Source organism: Erinaceus europaeus, chromosome 6 (genome assembly GCF_950295315.1).
Source record: "Erinaceus europaeus chromosome 6, mEriEur2.1, whole genome shotgun sequence".
NCBI lineage: Eukaryota > Metazoa > Chordata > Mammalia > Eulipotyphla > Erinaceidae > Erinaceus > Erinaceus europaeus.
Genome location: NC_080167.1, coordinates 47,121,023 through 47,140,037, shown reverse-complemented (window position 1 = coordinate 47,140,037; position 19,015 = coordinate 47,121,023). Strand labels below are relative to the sequence as shown.

The window sequence follows — 19,015 nt, the reverse complement described above, 5'->3', positions numbered from 1 at the left end:
TTTTCTGTCAAGTGCACAGATCAAACAGGGCTGGGGAGAGAGTTGAACATTAAAGCACAGGATTTATAAGTCTTAGGCCTCAGAGACTGGAGATTCAGGCCCCCAGCACTGCATAGGTCAGAGCTGAGGCAGACTCTAGTGCCTCTCTTGCTCACGCATAAAAATAAATAAAATAAAGATAAAAAGTCATATAAAGACAGTGTGGGTAAGACAAGTCCCCAACAATAGGGTCCTTTGTGTATTCATTCTTTACTTCAGCTGTCCAAGGAACTGTAACTCCCCCCTATCATGACACCTTCTCATTCTGAGCTTTGCAGTGACCACCAGCTCCCTCCTCCCCTTGGACAAGAATGAGGATGGTGTGACAGACACTGTTGGTTGCCTCTACCACAGTCGTTTCCTCCCCCTCTCTCTACTCTACACTATTTTTGTCTGAGTATCAGCAGGTCATATGCTCATGGAAAGTGGCTTACTCTCCAACCCCAGGGAGAAAACCAAGGATGACAACATCAGTTGTACCACCTGTCAACAGCAGGTGCTGAATCCCAAGCTGCACGGGAAGGGTGGTAGAAGGTTTCTGGGAGAGCTTGTCTCTCCATGTACCTCGTGCATGTGAATTGTGATCCTGAGAACCAGAGCAGCTGTTGGGATCATGAGGTGCAGAACTAGAGGACCAAACTTACATACTGGAAAGACACTGGGCCCCCTAGAATGTCTCAGTTCCTGCAGTTGGCTCGCACTGCATTTTCTATTATCTAACACCATTTCCTCCTTGTTTTTAAAGCAGTTGAACTGAATGTTCTCAGCTCTGCAGATAAAAGCATCCTCACCACCTCAAAAGCGATTTCTTTATATGCAAATCAAAGAATCCAAGGATTCCTTTTTTTTTTTTTTCTTGCTTGGTGCCTGCACTATAAATCCATTGCTCCTGGCAGCCACCTTTGTTTTTCATAGTTGTTATTATTATTGTTGCCATTGATGTTGTTATTGGATAGGACAGAGAGAAATGGAGAGAGGAGGGGGAAGATGAGAGGAGGAAAGAAAGATAGACATCTGCATACCTGCTTCACCGCCCATGAGCTGACCCCCTACAGGTGGGGAACCCAGGGCTTGAACTGGATCCTTACGGTGGTCTTTGTGATTTGTACAATGTGTGTTTAACCTGTTGCACCAATGCCTGGCTCCGTTTGGAGTCTTTTAAATTGATTTGAATGCCATTCAGGTGACATTTGTATTAAGTCCTATAATCCCATGTGTCATGGTTATCAATCCTTTTTATTGATAAGGAGAACCAGAGAGATTAAGTAATTTGTTTAAGCTCATACAGTTTGGAAGTGCTACAGCCAGGTTTGAAGTTAAGTTTTCTGAGTCAAAGTTCAGCTGCTCACCCCACCAAGTCTCACTGACTGGATTCTTCTTCCTGGCTCTGTTCATAGATTGACTTTAACAATTATCTTGACCTACTCTACTAACTGATGACTATCCGTTGAGTCATAACAACATCTTGAATATTCTATTGATGCAATTCTTTAAAAATTTTATTTTACTAATAGACTCTCAAAAAAATCTAGGTCATATTTGGTGAACTGCATATTCCAATTTAAAAAAGGGTTCAAAATTTAATGACAAAATCTGGCAATGTGCTAGCCACTATTGATAAATTTTTCATTAACCATTCTTGGAAGAATATGTGATTTGTTGTTAACTATGAATTTTTTTCCTTTTGACTGGGAATTTTTAGTCATACAACTTTGCAGTTCTCCGTACTATCACCCTTGTGGAAAGTACTCACTGGGTCTTTGATGATAAAATATCCTGTGCTACTGGATAAATGTAAACATTGTAAAACTTTGTAAAAAAAAAATCTCCAGCAGTTCCCCTACAAAAAATAAATTAACTAAATAAAACCACTCCCCAAATCTTTAAACTCAGCCAATCGACCTTTCAGTTCATTGATACTGCATTAACTAATAATTATTTGAGCAAATGATAATGCATATATACATACATGTGAATCTGTATATAAATATATATATATGTGTGTGTGTGTGTGTGTAAACATACAAAGGACAAAATGTGTTCATTCAATTACAGGTGCTGGAGAGTAGCTCCATGGAGGAGCACATGTTTTGCATATCTGAGGCTACAGATTAATCCTCGACAAAAAGTTACAAATGTTAAATTGGGATTTCTTTCCCTGGCTTTTCATCTCATTTTCTTCCTGTTGGAAAAAGAATGTTATCAGCTCATGTTTGAGAAAAGGAATAACCTCACCTCTTAAGCGTTTTTCACAGTCAAGTTGCTTGATGTTTCACTGGCACAAATTTGTAGCTTTACTTCTACTCATGGAGATGACCCAAACTCCCTCCCTAGAACAACCAGGTGGTGTATTGGTGGCCTCAGAACAGCTCTTGAAAGCAAAGGAAGAAAAGAGATGAAAGATCACTACTCATATGTGGACTGTAGAGAACTGTTAGACATGAACTTGCAAAAAGAAAAACCTAGGTGGGGGGATCAGGAGGAGAAGGAGAGGAAGAAGAGGAGGAGGAGAAGGAGCAAGAGGAGGAGACGGGAAGAAAAGAAGATAAAAGACAAAAATAAAACAGAAGCAAACTGTTTCTAAGACTTTGTGAGAACTATAGTGCTTATCTTTGGGGAGGGGTAGGTGGTGGGTGCTGTGTGGAGCTATACTTTGTATAGCTTAAAATCTTGTAACCCATTTGTAATCACAAATGAAATGGAAAAGAAAATGGACCTAGGGATGAAAGATGAGGTAGAGAGGAAGCTGGAGGCTGAAGGGACTATGGGGTGGAGGTCCATAGAGATTTTTTTTTGCTTGTCTGTTTGCTTTTGGTTTTGTTCTCACTGGGGCTTCACTGCTCTAGGTGAACATTTTTCAGGTAGAAAGAGATGGAGATGGGGCCAAGATACAGCTCACCACTAGAGGACACAATTTATCCTGCTGGAGAACCTGGGTTTGAGCCCCTGGTCAAAGGAGCACCTGTGATGGGGAGCTTCATGAGTGATAGTTGGAGAGGGAGAGAGAGACACCACAGCACTGCTCTATAAAAGAAAAAAAAGAGTCTACCAGGACTGGACACCACAGCACTGCTCTACAAAAGAAAAAAAAAAAAACTCTACCAGGAGTGGAGGAAATTATGTAGGCTCTGAGTCTCCACCAATAACCCTGGTAGCAGGAAGGAAGGAAGAAAGAAGGAAGGAAAGAAGGAAGGGAGGAAGGAAGAAAGGAAGGAAGGAAGGAAGGAAGGAAGGAGAAGGATATGAAAGGAGGGAAGAAGAAAAGCAGGGAGGGAAGGAGGGAAGAAGGAAAGGAAGGGATAGAGGGAGGAAGAGAAAGAAGGAGGCAGGGAGGGAGAGAGAGAGTCTAAGCAGTGGCACACCTGGTTGGATACACAGGTTGCTATGCACAAGGACCTGTCTTCAAGCTCAGATCCCCACTTGCTGGGTGAATGCGGTCTCTCTCTCTCTCTCTCTCTCTCTCTGCCTCTCTTTCCCTTTCTCCTTTTTTAATTTCTCTCTATCCTATCAAAAAAAAAAGTAAATATTAAAAGAAAGAAAGAAACAGAAAGAGGGTGAAAAGGAAAGATAACATGGCACTGAAACTTCCTTTGGTACTGGGTGGGTTGGGCAGACTTGAACCTGGGTAGTGGCCATGGTTAAGCAGGTGCACTATCCAGGTGACCTATCTTGCCAGCCCTGGAGAAGTTTCCTAATAACTTGACCTAATGATCTCCTCAAGGTCATGGGTCCCAGACATTATGGTTGACAGGGAATCAAGGACTGAGAAATCAGATTTCCTAGAATTCTACCCCAAAGTCTGAGACTTTGAACCCAAATGCTACCCCCTACCTGCAGACCACCAGTCTTAGGGGGACATCAGCCTTCTTTCTCTCTGGCGGCCCCCACAGCTAGATTGGGGTCACCCGCTTCTCAAGGGTCTTTCCACTGTTTGTTTTCTCATGCTCTTATCACAGGGGCTGGCTGGTATTAGATATGTTTCTCCTTAGCAAGTATGAGGTAAGCAGAGGTCAGCAGGGTGTCAAGGGGAGATGTAGAAAAGCAGATATCCTTACAGTGCAAACCCGCCAGCCTCAAGTCAAAACAAAAGAATTCTTTCAGGGACACTTCAAAACCCATTGAAACCATAGTGGGGTGGGGGGTGGGCTAGCACTTTCTAGAAGCCTAGCCCCAGCCCTCATGGTGAAGGACTCTTCTGTACTGAGCTGACAGAGGTGAACAAGCACCACTTACTTCAACACACACACACACACACACACACACACACACACACACACACACACACACACACTTCAGACAGCATCTGGGCCACTCCAGTGACTTTTTCATCCAGCAATTAAAATGGAGAACAATTGAAAACAAAACCTAGAAAGCTCGAAGGTATCCAACCTCTAATCCTTTAATATTGATTCTGTTCCAATCCCAGAGGTGAGAGAAAGGCAGTCAAGATATGCCATCATGTTTTTATTCTTCCAACTAGGAGTATCCAGGTGACTATGAACTTAACTTCTCCCTCGATCCATCACTGATTAATTAGTTCCCAAGGGATTTGCACATACTCAGAGCTCAGTAGGTATTTCTGGAAGAAATTCTCTGTCTTTAATTCTCAGTATCTCAATTGTTTCCCAAATTACAGTTCATGAGTCACCTAGACCCTGCCCCTCCCCAAAGAATCTTATTCTACCTTCTTTCTTTCTCTTTCTTTCTTTCTTTCTTTCTTTCTTCCTTCCTTCCTTCCTTCCTTCCTCCCTTCCTTCTTCCTTCCTTCCTTCCTTCTTCCTTCCTTCCTTCCTTCTTTCCTTCCTTCCTTCCTTCTTTCCTTCATTCCTTTCTTTCTTTCTCTTTCTTTTTATTATATTTATTTATTGGATAGAGACAGCCAAAAATTGAGAAGGAAATGGATGATGGAGAGAGAGAGAGACGGGGCCAAGCAGTGGCACACAGGGTTAAGAGCACATAGTACAAAGCACAAGGACATATGCAAGGATCCTGGTTCAAGCCCCCGGCTCACCACCTGCAGGGGGATCACTTCACAAGTAGTGAAGCAGGTCTACAAGTATCAATCTTTCTTTTTCCCTCTCTATCTCCTCTTTTCTCTCAATTTCTCTCTGTCCTATCCAAAAAAAAAAAAAAAATTGAAAAAATGGACACTAGGAGCAGTGGATTAGTAGCGCCCGCATTGAGTCCCAACAATAACCAGGGTTATTGTTGAGTCCCAACAATAACCCTGGTGGGAGAGAGAGAGAGAGAGAGAGAGAGAGAAAGAGAGACAGAGACCTACAGCCCTGTTTCACCACTCAAAGCTTTCCCCCTGCAGGTGGGGACTGGGGTCTTGAACCTAGATCCTTGCACATTGTCACCACCCAACCCCTCTTCGTCTACTTTACATGTGAGTTTACTTTGACTAAGCCTAGTCTCACTAGTACTCCTCCATTTCTTCCCAGGTCCCCTGTCCTTTTAATTATTCACTGACTGTTCTCCCCTCTCAAACCTTGTTTTCCACTTCCAGGTCCTGTGCTACACCACCATACCACCTCCCTGCTTGCCCTTTGCTGATTCTTCCTTCTCTGTCATATATTTTATTTTGCTGTCACCCTCACAGTCATTGGGTTCCTGCTTCTTTGTCTTAGCCGAGTGGCCCAAGAAGAAATCAAGCCAGCCATCAATCTGAGAGTCACAACATGATACAAAGCTCTATGCTTAAGAATTCTAAGAAACAATGCCTTTCACCAATTGCTGTTTCCAGTCTGTCTCAAGTTTTTACCGTTCTAGTCACTTGACCACCCAAAGCACTTACTTCTGATGCTCCGGGAATGTAATGAACTTAATGTTGACAGATTGAAACACAGCCCGCTTGGATACAGTCAATACGATTTGTTCTTGTCTTACTTTGCTCTTGTCTTAAATGGATTAAAACATGCAAAAAAAAAAAAAAAAAAAAAAAAAAAAAACCTACTGTGAACGAAATACTTTCAGAAAGACATTCTGTGAATCTTTTGAATTCTTTTTTTCTCATTTGCTATTTCTCTGAGCAGGTACTGTTCAACAGATAGAAAGAACACAGATTTGTCGTGCACATCACTGAATGTTCAGTGAATGTGATGAGCTAGTTGTGAAGGAGGGTTAGAAGTTGCAAATGGTTCTAGTGGTGGGAACTGTGTCAGGCTTTACCCCTCTTATCCTATGTTTTAGTCAGTGTTTCCTTTTTATAAATAAAAATTTTTAAAAAAGAAGTTGCAAATGGGCACATACCAGGAAGAAGAAAGAGAGAAGGGGAGGAGGGGGAGAGGGAGGGGAGCTGCTAAGAAAAGGAAGCTCTCTAACCTTCTCCACTGGCATCTGCTATTTATTGATAATTCCTTTTCTAAAAAATATTTATTTATAGAGACAGAAATTGAGAAGGAAAGGGGGGAAAGAGAGAGACACCTGCAGCACTGCTTCACCACTTCCCCTTGCAGGTGGGACCAGGGCTTGAACCTCAGTGCTCACACACTGAAGTGCATGTTCTCTGCTGGGCATGCCGCTGCTGAGCCCCCTTTCTTTCTGTCATCAAATTTAAATAACACTCCTAAGGGTTTTTATACTCAAGGAATTCCAAAATGCTGCTTGGTTTTTATTTTATTATTTTAATTCTATTTTTTACATTTTTGCATAAAGACAGGGAAGGGAGAGAAAGAGAGAGAGAGAGAGAGAGAGACCATACCACCAAACCTTCCTTCAGAGCACTGGGTGCCTGGCTCAAACCTGGGTCGTGACCATGGCAGAGCCGTGCACTATCCAAGGGAGCTATTTTTCTAGCCCCCTGTTTTTGTTTTAGATATTTACTTACTTATTAATTAATTAATTTATTTATTTATTGGATAAAGACAGGCAGAAATCAAAAGAGAAGGAGGAGAAAGGGAGATAGAAAGAGAGATACCTGCAGCCCTACTTCACCACTCACAAAAGTTTATCCCTTGCAGGTGGGCAACAGGAGCTCAAACCCAGGTCCTTGCACACTGTAACATGTGCTCTCAACCAGGTGTCCCACCACTCAGCCACCCTGATTTTTGTTTGGATTGTCACAAGGATTTTTTTTAATAATGATGCATTTATTTGTTTTCAGAGAGAGAAACCAGAGCCGTGCTGTACAGATTGAACCTAGGGCCTCGTTTGTGCAAGTCCTGTGCTCCACCACTGAGCTGGCTCTAGAAGGAGCATACAGAATCCATTTACATTTACATGATCCTTTGCAGAGCAAACAGAACAACAAAACATCATGCAGAGGGGGGAGAAGAACAATAAGTAAGTAAATAAATAAAGTTCCTTCTATTATCTTCCAAGCTCTGTGGCCCCACTTTGACAAGAGAATGCCCTCACACCTTTTCTACCCCAGATACAAGCACATGTCCTGTGCACACCCCAGGACTGGGGTCAGATCTGGGGTTCTGATGAAAGACTAAGCCGATAGCACTTGGCTGGGTCTGCCTTGAGGGCAGTTTTGAAGAAAAAAAAAAACTTGGCTGGTGGTTTGTTAAATTGTTGACATTTTTACTCCTAACTGCTATTGACTAAACACAGGGAGGGAGTAATTACTCAGGCTCTCTCCAGACCGAGTTGGTTGGAATCACCCAGTGGGTGGGTTGCAGGTATCCTGGTGAGGCCCTGGGGTTGAGAGCATCAAACTGGTCATTCTGGAAACCAAACCAGAAGCAATCACAGAGAAAAAGAACCTGAACCAGTGAAGACCCCCAAAGATTTGCATCAAATTTTGGAGCACCAACATCTTTGTTCTATTAAGAACAATATATTTCAAACCCTTTAGTTTATAAATGAAGGAAGCTCAGAAGGTATGGGGGCCAGACAGGCACTCCAGGCTCTTTTCCAGGAGGAGGACCCGCCTTAATGGGAGCGGGGTTGTGATGCTGATCTACTGAGAGTGCCTGCAGAGACAAACAATGCGACCGCGTGTTTGCCCAGGGGACTGGTCCAAAAAGTCCCCATCACCAAAACTTTAATGGAAGCTTTAAATCTGGGACAGAGCCCCCTTTGGGAAGACGCTTTCCCTCTGGGAAGCAAACAGAACCCTTCACAGCCTGTGTCCTAACCCTTTCCAGAGAAGGTCAGGTACTGTTGCCTCTGTGAGCCCCATGTTGCGACAGATCATTGTACTGAGACCCTGGATTCAAAAGGCCATTAAGGGCCAGTGAAGTAACTTACTTGGATAGTGCTATGTGTGCAACACAGGTTCACCTTCTCTCTCTCTCTCTCTCCCTCTCTCTCTCTCTCTCTCTCTCTCTCTCTATATATATATATATATATATATATATATATATATATATATATTTCTCTGTCTTCATTCTCTATCTCTATAAAAAAAAAAATTTTAAAGCCATTCAGCAACAAAAGCATCTCGGTGTTCACCTGCCTACAAGAGAACAGTAATTTCCACTGACTAACTACAATGCTGGGCAGGAGTCTAACCTGATGTGGACACGAAGTTAGTAAATAGGTTCAGGGGGAGGGTCCAGGTGCACTTGGTTGAGTGCACATGTTACCGTGGGTTCAAGGCCCCAGACCCCAGCTGCAGGGGAAAAGCTTCACCAACAGTGAAAATAGTGCTACAGGTGTCTCTCTTTCACCCTCTCTATCCTCCCTCCTCTCTCAGTTTCTCTCTGTCCTATCAAATAGAAGGGGAAATGGCTGCCGGGAACAATGGATTCCTCATGCAGGCACCAAACCCCAGCAGTAATCCTTGTGGCACCACCACACAGAGCATCATGGATGGTACCTGCAGAACTCCATGGATGATACAATGGAGCTGTGCTGTCTTTCTCACTCTGTCTCCTCTCTTTAAGAAATAAAGAATATGGTAGTGCAGCGGGTTAAGTGCAGGTGGCGCAAAGCGCAAGGACCGGACCAGCGTAAGGAGCCTGGTTCAAGCCCCAGGTTCCCCACCTGCAGGGGAGTTGCTTCACAGGCGGTGAAACAGGTCTGCAGGAGTCTATCTTTCTCTCCATCTCTGTCTTTCCCTCCTCTCTCCATTTCTCTCTGTACTATGCAACAACAACATCAGTAACAACAACAATAATAACTACAACAATAAAACAACAAGGACAACAAAAGGGAAAATAAATAAATGAAAAGAAAGAAAGAAACAAAGAAAGAGAGAAAGACAAGAAAGAAAGAAAGAAAGAAAGAAAGAAAGAAAGAAAGAAAGAAAGAAAGAAAGAAAGAATAAAAGGGGGGCTGAAAGGGAGAGGACATTTGGCTGTATGGCACATGTGAGAGGCTCTGGGTGGGTTCATTCCCAGGTACTTCCATACAGATGAAAAACAGACAAACGAAGAGGTCCATATAGTCTGTTACCTTCCATGGCTCTCTAAACTCCAAACTTTCCACTAAAGGCACATTCTTTCCAGAGTTTTCCGTTTCATTTCCAAAACTTAGGACTTGATAGGGGGTCTTGTCAGAGTATAAAAATTATAGGTAAGAAATAGTCTCAAATAGCCAGTATCACACCACCTCACCACTGGAGGCCCTAGTCAGAGAATCCTTGGATTCCCACACAAACATGATAAGTCTAGACCTCTAATGGATCCCTCTCTGCATCACCACTGGTTACTTCCATCAGGAGCATCATCATTAACCCTCTTGTGGACCTTCCCAGGACCTTCCCCTCACAATAAAGCAGCAATGGTGGGGACTGCCCCAGTCTCTGAAAGGAAGGCTGGGGTGTCCTGCCCTGCCACTCGAGGAAGACTGGTCCTGAAATGAGCATATCCTGTAATGTTCCCAGCTGTGATCATGAGGTGGGAGCTCAGACCAATAGGGATTCAGAGGTTACATGGGCTCTGGTGCTAAATATATATATATATATATTGGCCCTATCTTGGTTTGATGGACATAAATAGTTAATTTTATCCACAGAATGTTTTCAAGAATGGGAGCTAATCACTGCCCTAATCCAGCTGTCTAGCCTTTTTGTCTACTCTGACACCATTTTCTCAGACAATATTTCTATCCAACTTCATGCTAGTTATCAAACTCAAGCAAAAACTACCATAGCTGTGGGCCCCTAGAAACATGCCTAAAATGGAGTTCCAAGCTTTCTTCTACCCTCAGATCCATAATCTCATCTGCTCTGTTTCTACTTTTTGGTTCCTGTTCATTTTGTCTCACTTTATGTCCTGCCACCTTCCAGACACCAAACTGCAGATGGTGCAATGATTCATTCCATCCTGACTTCTCTGGGCCGATGACCTCACCAGTGTGTCCTGGAACCTCACCTCTCCAGAGCTCTACCCCACTAGGGAAAGACAGAAGCAGGCTGGGGATTGACCTGCCAATGCCCATGTCTAGTGGAAAAGCAATTATAGAAGCCAGAGCTCCTACCTTCTGCCACCCCCAAAACAATCTTAATTCATACTCCCAGTGGGGGAGAAGTGATAGGTGGAAGAGGATAGAGGGCTCTGAACTCCAGCTCATCAACATCCTGAGGGAAGGAAAAAGAGAGGCACATTTGGATGTAGCAATATTGTCAAGAGTGGCTTGGAGGGGAAGAGAGGACTGGACCTGGAAGAAAAAGGGGGCAATTATGAACAAAGGTAGGCAGATAGTTGTAGAGATGATGGTTGCCCCCTATCTGCAGCCTTACAAGAAAGGTGGTAGTTGGCAGTGGGGAGATTGAGGATTTAGAACCCTGTGGGAATGGTGTGGAACTATACCCCTGTTGACATGTAATCTTGTAAATCAGTATTAAATCACAAATAAAATAGTCTCAACAGGGGTAGGTGGTAGCACACCGGGTTAAACACACATAGGACAGAGCACAAGGACTCCAAAGTATCCTGGCTCCTCCACCCCCAGGGGAGGTGGGGGGGTCGCTTCACAAGCGGTGAAGCAGGTCTGCAGGTGTCTATCTTTTTCTCCCCATCCCTGTCTTCCCTTCCTCTTTCAACTTCTCTCTGCCTTATTCTATTTAAAAAAAAAAAAAAAAAAAAAAAGGCCTCCAGGAGCAGTGGATTCATAGTGCCTGGACCAAGTCCCAGCGATAACCCTGGAGGAAAAGTAAATAAATAGTCTCAACTAAATCAACACTACCAGTGCCACCACGCCAGCTTATGCTGCTACCACCTTTTTGCTGCAGATGGTCTCCAGAGATGCCAGCCTCCCAACTCTTTTTAACCTGGTGAGATCTTTCATAATATGTGGGACTACCTAGTTCCATTTCACTTTGTACTATGTGATCTTTTTATTGTTATTATTATTTATTCAGTGGGACAGAGAGAAATTGAGGGGGAGGGTAAATAGAAAGATAGACACCTGCAGGCCTACTTCACCGCTTATGAAGCAAACCCCCCACCTCCTGCAGGTGGCGTGCCAGGGGCTCAAACCTGAATCCTTGCTCAGTTCTTTGTGCTTCATACTATGTGTGCTTAACCTAGTGCACCACTACCCAACCCCCGGTAGTTCATTTCAGATAGTCCATTTTCTAACAAAGTTACAGATCCTAGATATAGGCTAGGGCCTAAGGGACTAGGTACATGTGTACATGTATCCATAAGTTAGAGGCAATTATATACCTTCAAGTAAAAGTGCCTAGTAGTCAGTTTATCTTTCTTCCCAACAAGGTGCAGAGAGCAGCAAGAGAGTGACTTTATTTTGTGCAAATATTGTCCATTGCCAGGGTGACATCCCAGCCACAAAACAAGCACAAACCACAGACAGCCAAGAGAAACCATGCAACTCAAAAGGTAGATCCCAAAGTGAAACTAAAAATGTGAAAAATACGCCCGAAATGGGGGGAGGCTACATCATAAAGTTTAAAAAATAAAAATAAAGAATGCCATTGAAGAAATATTTTCAATCTCAAATAAAGAAAAAAGAGAAAAAGAAAGAAAGAAAGAGAGCGAGAAAATGAAAGAAGAGAAAAGAAAAGCAAGAAGAAAGAAACACCCTATCTACAACCTAGTAGAACTTATTAACTTGAGTTTCCTGGAGGTTAGGTTGAAACCAAGCCACTTTTGCATATTCTGGGAAGGAATTTGAATCTTTCAGGTTCAGATCCCCTGTCGGGGGGATAAAAAGTTGGAGAAGGCAAGAAAGCTTCTGCATGTTAATATATTGAGGTATCTCTAAAGCTTTGGAAGCTTCCTCAGGAGGGAAGAAGCATTCAGAAATAATGATAATAATAAAAAATTAAAGAGTATGTTTTTTGTCACTTTTTTCCCCCTCATTTCAATAAATTCCACTGTTCACAAAAGAAATCTTGTCCAGAGAATAAATTGAGTTAGAATGTTCTCTAAAGGTCAGAGCTAGACATGGAGAGGAGGAAAGGCCAAGGTCAAACCAGTGGTATGTGGCTGCGTAGGATTTACTGTTATTTATAGAGGAAGAGAGAGACAGAGAGAGAGAGAGAGAGAGAGAGAGAGAGAGAGAGAAGTGAAAGAAGCCACAGTGCTGAAGTTTCCTTCAATGTAGCAGTGGCTGGACTCGAACCTGGGTCTCATACATGGCAAAGCATTGCACTAGCCAAGTGAGCTATTTTACCAGCCTTACTCAGTTATTTTGGAGTCTCAGAATGGGGGCAAAAAAAAGTCCATATGAAATAAGTGCTTGTTCCTTCCGCAGTATTTCCATAAGGAAGGATGTCCCAGGAACATTGTAATTCTAGAGAAGAAAATAGTTACCTATTACAGCAGGTATTCTGGAATCATGCCTTATTCTGGAACCATGCCTCCAAGTTTGAAGGACAGAAAACAAAAGGCTGAGGTTTCCTGAATCTGGGTCAGGGGTATTTGTAGCACTGTGGCACCAAATGCCCAGCAAACCTCAGCCATTGGCCTAGCAGGCTCAGTGCTAGGCTTAGGAGACAGCCCCCATCATCTCTGATGAGCTTAGAGTACGGGGGGGGGGGGGGGGGGGGAGATGGTAGGACTGAACAAAAGATGGTCTTTGGTGGAAATGTCAAAACCAGAGGCTGAAATTCATGAATATTGAGTGTTGAGAAAAAAAAAAAACCCAGTTTGGAGATTTTTCCATTCGAGTTTTCAAGCAGAAAGCCAGCCCACATTGAAACCCTAAGAAGATCCTAATCTGTCAAAGATGAGTCTCTTCTCTTTCTTTTGGGTGTTTCAAACAGATGATCAAAGAGACATGAGGGGGAGAGGAGAGTTCAGCATGAAGATTCTACAATTAATTCAAACACTTTTGATGACTTTTTGAAACAGTCCTAGGTGTATCATCATTGGGTCCCATTTCTAAATCCAAACCATGATAAGAAGGAGAAGAAAAAAGAGGAGAAGCAGGAGGAGAACAACATTATTTGCCACATGGCCAGTCTCACTAGAATGTTAGAAAAATGAATGAGTGTCTAGAAAATGCTCTGAGCTCACTAGAAGGCATCAAAAAAGCAAAATAAGAAATACTATTCTCAGCAAAGCTCCACTAATCCAGCCAGCTTCAGTGGAGCTTAAAAATGCCTCCATTCTCTCTTCTGATCTTCTCTTCTCTAGCTTCTAAAGGTTAGCGTGACTGATTCATCTAGCAGTCAGCAGAATGGAAAAGAAAAACTTCATGCAAATCCCTCTGGTTCTGCACAGCAGGCAAGATGTCAGCCTACTTCTGGTCCTCCCTGGAGCTGGGGGCCCTGTCTGGTTCTGAGGTTCTAACTTAGTTGTCACTGAAAAGCAAATCATTCAGTTTCCACTCTTGAATCAGAACCTTTGGGTCTCCAGGCAAACTGACATTTTCTGTCTGGAGCATTTCTCTCTCCACCACATTTCTTCAATGCTTTGCTCTGGGTCCCTTCAGAAACCATGTACATGGACCTGGGAGTTGGCACAGTAAAAGCCTTTGACTCCCAAAAATTCTATACTTATCTGCTTCTTGCTGGTTTGTGTGCATGTGTGTGTGTAATGTTCACTTGGAAAGGAGGGTCCTTACCCTGTGCTCATGAGGTCTTCCGGTCTGAGTCATAATCAGTCATCATGATTAATCAACTTCTTGAAAGCAGGGGTTCCCTTGATAATTCCTCTCATCTGAGTTGGGGCTTGGCATCTGTGTATCAGTTATATTGTCTCCCTAGATTTGCCTTATCATTAGTGGTGGTGGAGAAAGGGACTCCCAGTAGGAGCCTTTGGGGAGTCTTAAAGTGTCCGTTCTAAGGTCACACTGGAGACTGTTGGGGTGAGGGGAGTACTATGGAGAAATAAACCTGTCCATGATCTTACCTCTCTATGGCACAAATTCACATGGGAGGTAAATACAGTTCCAAGATGGTTTCACAACACAAAGATGTGGAAAATCCAGCACCCTATTACAAGCACTGACCAAATGAACCCTTCACCTGGCTCAGCCACAATAAGAAGTTAGACAGAAGGGACTGGGCTTCAATATTGAGTAAAATGCTTGTGTAGGATGAGCATCCTGACCTGCAGGGCAGAAGACATGTATGGCACACTACCAGTAGAGCGCAGGCCCGTGACCTCCATTGAGTCACCCACCTTTAAAACAGAGCTGACAGTCCGAAGGCTCCAGAGTCAGACCAGCTCCATGTGTCCAGTAGGAAAGGCAACATCTCGGATGTGAGAGTGATCTGGCTTCAAGGGAAAGAAGTACCTGGGGGTGGAGACTGCATCAGAATAACTCCTCAGCAACATATCATTGTGACACTGCTCTAGAGCCCAAGGGGGCTTCCTATTCAGGCTGGGCCCAATTTCTCCCACCTCCCAATTCTCAGGCTCTGACTGACTGAGTCTTGTTTTACCCATTTCCCAGCCTCAAAGAATGAGCCTCTATCACTCCTTTTCAACTTCTCCTACAAGGACTAGCTTATATATTCAGAGATACCTGCTCTGGTCACCACCTCAGGGCAGCTACTTCCTTCTAGAAAATGTCTAGCCGGCATCTTTCACTGGTACGTCCTAGACTATTATTCTCTCAGGTAAGTCACTCATTCTTCCATTGCTGGATATTGAAAGGTACAAGTACCAGGCACCCACTCTGTGGTGCTGTGCATGCACCCTGCCCTTGAGTGATGCCTGTTCATTTGGGAAGACAGCTGGCTCCTCAGAGTCTGCAAACACCTTTAAGGCAGAGGTCTTTGTTATCCCCTTTGTTTTCCTTTCAGCAGGGAGCCCAGGTAAGGCTTGGCTGAATCAATAAAGGTTGATTTAAATATGCAACCCATCAGTCCAAAGGTGATTCCACCCACCAAAGTGTGTGAAAAACACCTCACTTTTCTTGCTCCAAAATTACAGCAACACACACCAAGATTTAACCCTCAAAAAGAGGGTATTACTGAAGGATTTCCTTCCTCCAGGCAGTTTCTAACTCCTATTTGCCTGGTCTGTAATTTAGGACTTTTTGGAGGGGATTGGAAGGGACATCAGGGTGGGAGCCTGATGAGGCATTCCCATAACAAAACATGTTTATGGTAAGAGATTCCAGTCACTCCAAACTCAAAAGAAACCAAAACAAATTGACCAGGATGAGGGATACTTTTTTCATCTTCCTCTTAACCTCTGGCAAACAGCTCAGTCATTCCAAATGTCCTCAGACCCCCCCCCCACCTCCGCCCTAACACACACCTGAGGATACATTAGCAGAGTAAGGTGCTTTCCTCTAATCAAGCAGTAATCTAAGGGGGTGCAAAACAAGGATGTTGGTCATCCCCCTCCAAATAAAAAGCATAGCAAAGACACCTATTTTTCTAAGAAGAATGGATGGCTCCGAACCCTGGCATTTATTTAGGGGGACATTGGAATTCATCTTCTCAGCAGTGGCAGACAAAGGAGTCTCATTCCCAGCAGAGCACCCCCCACCCTGTGGTTGATGTCTGAACCCTTTTCCTCCCCAGTCTCCCCATCCTAGTCTGTTGTCTCTCTTAGCTAGAGGGCCAGAACAGGGGAACCCAAGCCTGTTATTTGGGTTCAGTTCTTATTCCCTTCAAAGCAAATTTCCATCAAATGGCCTGTCTGGATAAAAGACAGAAGAAAGGAAGGCAGAGAAAGAGTGGAAGCTGAGTGGGTGTGGGGGTGGGGGTGTGCAGGGTAGAGGGAATTTTTCCATTAGGCTCTGCCAACACAATGCCTTGTTGAGAGTCAGTGTTTGCTCACTTGGTTGGGTTTGAGCAAAATGAGATCAAATGCAGGACATGGTCCCTGTCCTCCTGGAGTTTGTTGACAAGAACGTAAATCAGTCCCGGCTCAAACCTGCATTTAAAGTGACCACGCCAGGGATTTATTCTGGGCCCACAGGATGCCCTAATCATTGGGGGAATGGGAGAAAAGAGCATCCCTAGAAGAACTGTCTCCAAGTTGGGCGTTTACAAGCTCACCCAAGGTGAGCTCAGTCTGCAAGGCACCTACCAGCTGTGTAATCAAGCACAAGCCTTCAGCTTGTTAAATAGCTCGCCTGGTTAGTGCACTGCTTACCTATGTCTTCCAAACCTGGCCCCCACTGCATTGAGGGAAACTTTTGGTCTCTTTCCTTTTCTTTCTGCTTCTCTGTCTCTACCTAAAAACAAACAACAGCAAAGGCCCTCAGTAGTCAAAACCCTAACCTAAAACTTGTGTGAGAATGAGATATGTGTGACCAACGTGTGGTCATGCAGCAGTATGCACACAATGGGGAACATTCATTCCTAAAGCATGTAGGAGCATAGCCAGCATTTAAGTAACACCAACATGTGGAAAACAGAGAAAAAGTGAGAGAGAGAGTGAATTAAAAAATTAAAATATAAAATTAACTTATCTCTCTACCTGTCTCTCCTCCTTCTTTCTCTTTCTCCCTGCCCCGTCTCTCTGTCCTCTCTCTTTCTCTCTCTCTCTCTCTTTCTATAAGCACACACACATACACACACCCTAGATCTGAACCCAGATTGAACCCCCCAGTGAATGACAGCTGAATGGACTCAGGCATCCCTGACTCCTAGTTCCAGCTGATTTCCAAGTAGTCCTGAGGAAGCAAGTTACATTATCCACAGGCCTGAAAGACAGAATTCAGTCCTGAACTAACTCCAAAGTCCCAGAGACTATAGGCCCTTCAGTCCATCCTAAGGGATGTGATGATTACTTAGGTCAGGCCAGGCCCCCCTAACTGTCCTGTCAGTGACAGAATTTAGGATGGGGCTTCTAAGGGATTTTGCAGAATCAGAGAGCCAAACTCACATTCCTAGTTGGTGCAGAGGAGGGAGAGTGGGCTTCTTGGAGAGATTATCTCTGCTCCACTCTCCATTTGCACACACCGCAAATCTGCATGGCTGACCACGGATGAGGCTGCCGGGAAATGTTGCCAAGCATTCACTGTGAGTCTCCTGTGGAAAAATAGGACCACTAGGACCATGGATTGAGATGCTCAAGCAAACAAATATTTACTGCCGATCAAAATAGAAGCTTGGCTAGTGTGTGTGGAGAGGAAGGCTGGGAGAATACAGAGGAGGAACAGAAGCCCTAACTCAAGGCCAGGAGGTAGTGAGGGTATCCCAGAAATAAAACCTTGGCACGAATTAAGTTTTAAGAAAAAGTCTGAGTTGTTAGGAGCAAAACTAGAGCAAGACATGCAAGTTTCAGAATTACCTGAAACCCAAAACTTTTTTCACTGACACTTGAACCTTTTTTCAGTTAGGCCATTTGGTTTGGGCTCTGACACTGGTCAGACTCCCTCTCCCCGTCTCAATTCCTCTTTGTCTTTATCCAATAATAAATAAGTAAAAACATTTAAAAAATTTAGAGAAGAAACATTAAAATATAGAGCAAAAAAAGAGAGACAGGAAGGAAAGAAGGAAGGAAGGAAGGAAGGAAGGAAGGAAGGAAGGAAGGAAGGGAGGGAGGGAGGGAGGGAGGAAGAATTATCAAATGAATGCATGTGGGTCGTGAATGGGAGGTGGGGAATGACCCGCCCAGAACCACACTTAGACTATGATGGCTTTCCCTCAAGAAGGGAGAGATGATGAAGAAGAAGAGGGGCTTAAGGCATGAGAGATGCATGCATTTGGACATTTTAGGTTTGGGGGCCTTGCAGTGCAGGAAAATGTGATCATCCTGATTCTGTCTGTCTGGCACTTGGAAGAGGGACCTGAGCTAGAACCACAATGGGAATAAGAATTGAGAGAGGAGAGCAAAACGATGCATTTGGAGATGGCAGAAAGGGCATTTGGGAAAATAAAGGCCATTTGTAACAAGTGCAGAAGGAAAGCCAAGTGAAGTTGTGGAAAAAGTCCACAGGATCTAATCATGGCTATCACCTCTGGGGATAACTCCGGAAACCTCTGTGGAGTTGGCTGAAGTGGTGTGTTGTGGCTGGGCAACACTGGATCGTCTGTTTCACTATGATGCTTGACTCACAGCTAGCTACTGCAGCTCAGGACTCTTCCAATGGAGACCAGGGAGCCCTGGCATCGGCTGTGAACTGTCTGGACCCAGCGGAGGGAAACACTCACGACCAGCGGTGCTCAGATGGTCACAGGTGGTGACCAAGGGACTCTCAAGGAAAGTGTTAGGCTAAGCACACTGACTAGCCCTTGGAAAACTCTCTGATCAAGTCATTTGGATGAAGAGTTTAGCAAGGCAGCCAAAACAGTCACATTGTCAGAATTCCCTAGCATCTCAAAGTTCCATCACAAAGTTGGATTCTAGTCCCTTTCTCCTGACCAGGCTCTGCCTGCACATCCACAAGACTGAGAAACTTGCACTTATTTTTTGATCAGTGGGAGTCATTCAGAAGAATCTGGTGCTTCAGAGCAAAACTTATAGGACTGGGCATTAGCGCACCCAGTTAAATACATGTACCACCTTGCAAACCCTCAGTCTCCACCTGTGACCTGGCGGGGGGGGGGGGGGCGGTTCACAAGTAGTAAAGTTGTACTACAAGTCTCTCTCTCTCTCTCTCTCTGACTCCTGCCTTCTCAATTTTTCTCTGTTTCTATCAAAAGGGCAAGAAAAGGAAAGAAGAAAGAAAAAAGAAAAAAGGAAAAAGAAAGGAAAGGGGAAAG

General features: G+C 44.0%; 2 long non-coding RNA genes across 3 annotated transcripts in view; one reads left to right on the top strand and one right to left on the bottom strand.

The window, feature by feature from the left end:
- The window catches only part of LOC132538920 (uncharacterized), a 33,166-nt gene extending 21,986 nt beyond the window's left edge, over nt 1-11,180 (top strand). Inside the window, exons 2-3 of the long non-coding RNA XR_009550239.1 lie at nt 7,145-7,323; nt 10,223-11,180. This is a non-coding gene — a long non-coding RNA (uncharacterized LOC132538920). The remainder of the gene's footprint in view (nt 1-7,144; nt 7,324-10,222) is intronic.
- LOC132538923 (uncharacterized) overlaps nt 1-19,015 on the bottom strand; it is an 839,470-nt gene that overhangs the window by 630,239 nt on the left and 190,216 nt on the right. The gene's annotated exons all lie outside the window — the stretch shown is intronic.